The sequence below is a fragment of the Miscanthus floridulus genome, chromosome 15 (assembly GCF_019320115.1).
Source record: "Miscanthus floridulus cultivar M001 chromosome 15, ASM1932011v1, whole genome shotgun sequence".
Taxonomy (NCBI): Eukaryota; Viridiplantae; Streptophyta; class Magnoliopsida; order Poales; family Poaceae; genus Miscanthus; species Miscanthus floridulus.
Genome location: NC_089594.1, coordinates 67349914 through 67356192, shown reverse-complemented (window position 1 = coordinate 67356192; position 6279 = coordinate 67349914).

Sequence of the window (6279 nt, the reverse complement as noted above, 5' to 3'; positions counted from 1 at the left end):
CACCATTGTTGTATATCAGAGGGGCTTGTTTTCTTGCGAGATCACACCAACCGTATTTGTGGTGTGGTCACCACTGTGTACCGAAGGGAACAAGGCCCATGGCGGTTCAGCCAGAAGCTTAATAGTGAAGACAACAGGAGTGGTCTGGGAGAGGCTTGCCGGAAGGCACATCGGAGACCGACTTTTCTGCTACTGACCAGACGCTGATCACGTCCTGACCGGATGCGTCTGGTCATCCTAACCATTGGAGCATGCGCGTTGATCGGACTCAGCTCAGAGTTCGGTCATCATCAACCGGACGTGTCCGGTCGCGCTAGTGCCGCTCTGGAACCTCTCTGGAAACAATTAGATGCTGCATTTCGTGCGTCCGATCATCCAGTGTGCTGCATCCGGTCACGCTGAAATCACTGATGTGATGATGAATAGTATCACCGATGTGTCCGGTCACTACTTCGCTCAGCGTCTGGTCATAGCTGTCGGCGCCTGCTGTTGCCTAGCACTTGATCGGAGCATCCGATCACTTCTAGGGACGCGTTCGGTCACCTCTGCCGGGCTCATTTCTTTGTGATCTTGCTCTCGGCTTGGTTCTAATCTTCGTGTTTGGACTTTGCTTGACCTTGTATGTCTTTTATGTATCTTCACATGTCTTTCTTGAGGTGTTGATCATCGGATCATCACGTCGCCTTCGTCCAAGTCATGTTTTGCATCCTAATGTATTACAAAACAAACACTTGCAAATTTATTAGTCCAAATTGGTTGTGTTAGTCATCAAACACCAAAATCTAAAGTAAATGGGCCTTTATTTTCCTTACAAAGATAATCCTAACATGTCTATTGGCACACTGTATCCATCAATGCCTGAATTTAGATTGGTAGTTAAGCAACATGCTATAGTCAAAGAGTTTGAGTTGGGCATTGAGAAATATAATCCTGAAAGGTTTAGAGGATTTTGCAAATCAAAAGGATGCAAGTGGATTATTAGAGCTAGAAATCAGAGAGATAACAGTGTCAGGGTATATATTACTAACTATTTTTTGTTCTAGAACATGTCACTATTTTTTATCTAGTTAACCTGCTGTTCTATGGTTTGTATGAAACTTAGTTCATAAATATAGTCTAATGTTAGCTTGCTTGTTTGTTTGTTTGCAAATACAAATAAACTCTAATGTGCATACTTGTGCCTCAAGGAGAGTTTTGAACAGGATAGCATCCCAGGCATGGATTGCAGAGAGAGCAGTGTCTTTGCTTAAAGACAAGCCTCAGATGGGGGTAAAGGAGCTCAAAGAAGAACTTGAGAAGAAATACAAGATCAACATAAATTACCAGACTTGATGGTATGGTAGGTAGAGGGCTGCAGATAAGCTTTTTGGTAAGTGGGATGATTCATTTGATTGGTTATTCAGATTCAAAGCAGAGATAGAGCTTAGGTCCCCTGGTAGTGTTGTTGAGATATACACTGTGAAAGTAGGCAAGAAGGTTCATTTCAGTAGATTTTTCTGTGCATTCAAGGGTAGTATAGATGGCTTCCTAGAGGGTTGCATGACATACATTAGTATAGATTCCACTGCTCTCAATGGGTAGTGGAATGGACACAAGCCTATAGCCAATGCTATAGATGGGCACAATTGGATGTTCCCAATAGCATTTGGTTTCTTTGATTCTAAGACAAAGAGAACTGGATTTGGTTCATGGAGCAGTTAGGCAAGGCACTTGGTCCATTAGACAAACTAGCTGTGTGCACAGATGCCTGCAAGGGTCTAGAGGCTGCAGTTAAACATGTATTCCCAAGGGCAGAGTAGAGGGAATGCTTTAGGCATTTGATGGACAACATGAAGAAAATGTTTTCTCAAGGGCAGGGCAGTGGTTCATTGTTGGGTCAATACATGTGGCCAGCAGCTAGAGCTTACACAGAGGAGAAGTATGAGAGGCTCATGGCCAAGGTTGTTGCAGGTTCAGCAGACATCTTACCTTGGCTAAATGAGCATCATAGGTTACTCTGGGCTAGAAGCAAGTTCTTAGCAAACATTAAGTGTGACTACATAAACAATAATCTTGCTGAGTGCTAGAATGCTTGGATCAAACAGCTCAAAGACCTACCACTAGACTCCCTTGTAGATGCAATTAGGATAAAGACAATGGTCTTAATTGAGAAAAGAAGGAAGATCTCACTAGCTTTGACTGGTGCCATCCTTCCTACTGTCATTTCACTAGCTAAATGCTATCAGCAAGGGACTAGATCATCTCTAGGTGACTAAAGGGAACCCCCAAGAAGCTGAAGTGACTGTGATGTACAAGGGTGAGGAGATCAGAAGGCATGTTGTCTATCTAGATCTACAGGAGTGTACATGTAGGGAGTGGCAGGTCAGTGGCAAGCCTTGCCCACATGCCCTTGCTATGATCACCACTGAAAGACAGCCAAACATAGAAAAGCATGTTAATGGGTACTACTCAGTGAAGAAGTTACATGCATCTTATGTAGGTGTGATACCCAACATAACTAACAAGCAACAATGGCCTACAGTTGTCAAGGGCTTCAAAGTGTTTCCACCCGTGGCCAAGAAAAAGAAAGGACCTGGGAGACAAAGGAAAAATAGGATTCTCAGTTGTTTGGAGAGGATAGGGAAAACAACAAGGCAAGTGACATGTAAGAGTTATGGTGAGCTTGGCCACAGAGCCACCAACTGGAGGTGTCCACTAACCGGCACCAAAAAAAGGTATGTTTCTTTTGCAATTTCATTAGTTATTGTTACACTAATCTAAGTTACTAACACACCATGTATAGGAAGAGGACCAAGAAGACAACAACTAAGTCTAGAAGGAAGAAGCAAAAACCTAGTGAGGATGAATAAGCAAAGGAGGGAGAGGAAACATCAGCTCCCACCACTAAGGCAGCAACAACAAAGACTACAAGGAAGAAGAAGAAAACTGCTGACAAAGAAACAACTAAGGAGGAAGAGTACCGGGTATCGATATTAGGGATACCCAAAGCCAGGAGGTTAGCACCCACGTAGACTTCCCCGGATGAAGCAAGACATATTAAAAGGTCTCGTCCAACCCCAAGGTCATGGGCTCCACCTCGCCTAACCCCTTGGGTGCGGGCTCCATCTCGCCCGACCCCAAGGATGCGGTTTCCACCTCGCCCGACCCCGTGGGTGCAGGCTCTGTCTCGCCCGACCCTAAGGCCATGGGGGTCTCACCCAAGGCCATGGGCTCCATCTCGCCTGACCCCTTAGGTGCGGGCCTGTCTTGCCCGACCCCAAGGATGCGATTTCCTCCTTGCCCGACCCCTTGGGTGTGGGCTCCATCTCGCCTGACCCCAAGGCTACGGTGGTCTCACCCAAAGCCACGGACTCTGCCTCGCCCGACCCCTTGGGTGTAGGCTCCATCTCGCCTGACCCCAAGGACGTGGTTTTCGCCTCGTCTGACCCCTTGGGTGTGGGCTCTATCTTGCTTGACCCTAAGGCCATGGGGTCTCACCTAAAGTCACAGACTCTATCTCGCCCAACCCCTTGGGTGCGGGCTCCATCTCGCTCGACCCCAAGGGTGCGGTTTCTGTCTCATTCAACGGGGATCCGTACCACCGCCAACCACTCTAGGTCCAAGCATATAGGCCTAGGTCAAAACTCTGACATCAGGGAAGAGACTAGCATGCCTTGATGTAACCTATGGCCATGATAAGCCATACCTGAGGATTCACGTCAAGAACAGCGTCGGCGTGCCTGGTGCTATTTTGCCTAACTCTCGTACGAACGCTGACAAGTGCATCAGTTCACCACGACGTCCACCGGGATGGAATGGAACGCCATGACCGACAGACGACGCCTATGCATGGCATCAGTGATGAATAGGGCCATGATGTGGATCCGTCCCTGTTAATGTCTATAGGGTCGGCGTGACCCACATGAAGAGGAAGGACCCAGTGATCCTAGAAGCATTCTTCTCTCTCTGGTTCTTCTCCTTTTTCTTTGTTGTAACCCGTGCTCTCCCTTGACCTATAAAAGGGGAAGCAAGGCACCCCATGAAAAGGGGATCGAGATCAGCATAAGACTTAACCACGAGATAAAAACACAAGAGCACGACACGAGCACACGGCTGAGCAGCGATCGAGCTCTCAGCACCCGTTCATTTCTTTCACCAGAGACTTAGGATCCTTTCCCTCTCTCGCCTGTTTGTAACCCCTACTGCAAACCAAGTATCGATAATATGAGCAGCAGCAAATTGGACTTAGGGATGTTTCGCCTGAACTAGTATAAACCCTTGTGTTCTCTGAGCACACCATCCGAGCCAGACGCACAAATACAAATTTACTCGTCGGTGGTCCAAAAACGCCGACAAAGAGATAGCAACAAAGGAACCTGCAACAACACCAAGGACACCAAGGACCAGAGTAGCAACAATAAGGGATGCAGCAGCTAAGCAAGCATAGGAAGGAGCTGTAGGCCAAGCTGTGCAAGGATCAGCAATGCAGGTGGATCAAGCACCAGGTAGCAAAAGGTTTATTGCTTCCATTTACATCAACCAGCCACTAATGTACTATGAGATGCACAAGCAACTAACTAGTTATTCACTTACAGGAGGCTGGACTTGGATGAACCAGTGCCACCGGAGATAGTACCAACAGATGAAGCTACAGCAGTGCAACCAGCCAAAAAAATGATCCCAAGAAAGAAACAGCTAGCTAATAAGGTGAAGAAGGCAACACCAACAAAGGCTAGCAACTAAGGCATAACCACTATTTGAATGGTTGTTCTTTTGTATGTATTTTGGAGATAGGAACTCCTATGACCAATTATGTATGGCTGTCATGGACATATTATGTATGTGATGGACCTGTTATGTATGGCTGTCATTGCCAGTATGGACCTGTTATGTATGGCTCTCATATGTCAGTATGGACCTGTAATTTATGGCTGTCATTGCTAGTATGGACATGTTATGTATGGGCCAGTTGTGTATGGTAACTGTTGAACCTGATAATGGATTAGCTTGATATGCAAATTTCTATCAATTTCATCATCTTGTTGGCTGTCATGGAATTTTTTGCTATTGTCATGACAAAAGAACCATTTGATGCAACATACAATAGGCAACACAATAAGATAGCATTTTCATTGCATTAACATGTTCAGCATACATTTTCCTACTACCGAGAACAACCATTCACTTGAACACAAACATTATGGCAATAATGCATACAACAAATAACACTAAAATTAACATCTTAAGCAAAGAAATCAGGGCATCCATCTTGGCTTCCATGTTGTTCTTCCCAGCACACTTTGACTGTGCTTTTTCTTCACCAAATCCCCAAGCTTCTTCTACTTCTTCTGCACCTAGGCCAGCTTCAAGATCAATGACAACAAACTTCAACTCCACCGGCTTCTTTAAGTACGCTTTTTGGAATTCATAGAACCTATATCTACTGGCCATCTACAAAATGCCCAACAGTTAGGGTTCTTCAACCAAACCTAAACCCAAAACCAAAACCAAGAAAAATTCAAAATGGATCAAGGAAAACCCTTACCCCGAGCACATTTCTAGGACACTTGAAGAACACGCGCCCCTGGTTGCCATTCTCCATTGTCTTCACTATCAGCTCGATTACCCTCTCTCTCTCTTGCATGTGGGACACACGATCAGCGGATGCCTAGTCTCCTTCTCGGCGTCTTCCTCCTCGATAGCCCACGACGCCATGCTCCTTGACGAAGAGGGCTCCGTCCTCCGAGCCATGGGGTGCACGGGGGACGAGGATCAGCCGTCGTTGTCTTCGGGGAAGAGAATGGGTGAGAGGGGGAAGAATGGATACGGCTGCTCCAGTGGGGAAGAAGGGGGAGTGGACTAGGTTTGACTCGAGGCTGGGCCGGCTGGAGACAGAAGAATGAGGCAAGGGCAACGTGGTCATTTCGCGTGCCAAGTTAGAGCTCCTAGGCTCCCTGCCACACCGGTGTGCCCATCTGTCGTGCCACCTCAGCAAAAATGACAAAAACATAGGGGTTACTGTTTGCGATGACAAATATGTAGAGGCATGCACAAAGCTAGCAAACGAAGAAGTGTCATCCGTAAAGATGACAAAAATTTAAAAATCCCGCAGAGATCACGTAGCCCTCGTCGGAGCGTCTCGGATCCTTCCCTGACCCTACTTGTTTCAGGTTCGCCTCTTTCTAATTCCGGGTTCCTAATCTACATTCTACTCCCTCGATACAAAAAAAAATAAAGTCGTTTTGAACCAGACTTTGGATCCAACATTGAAAATATAAATCATGAATAACTTTTAAGTTG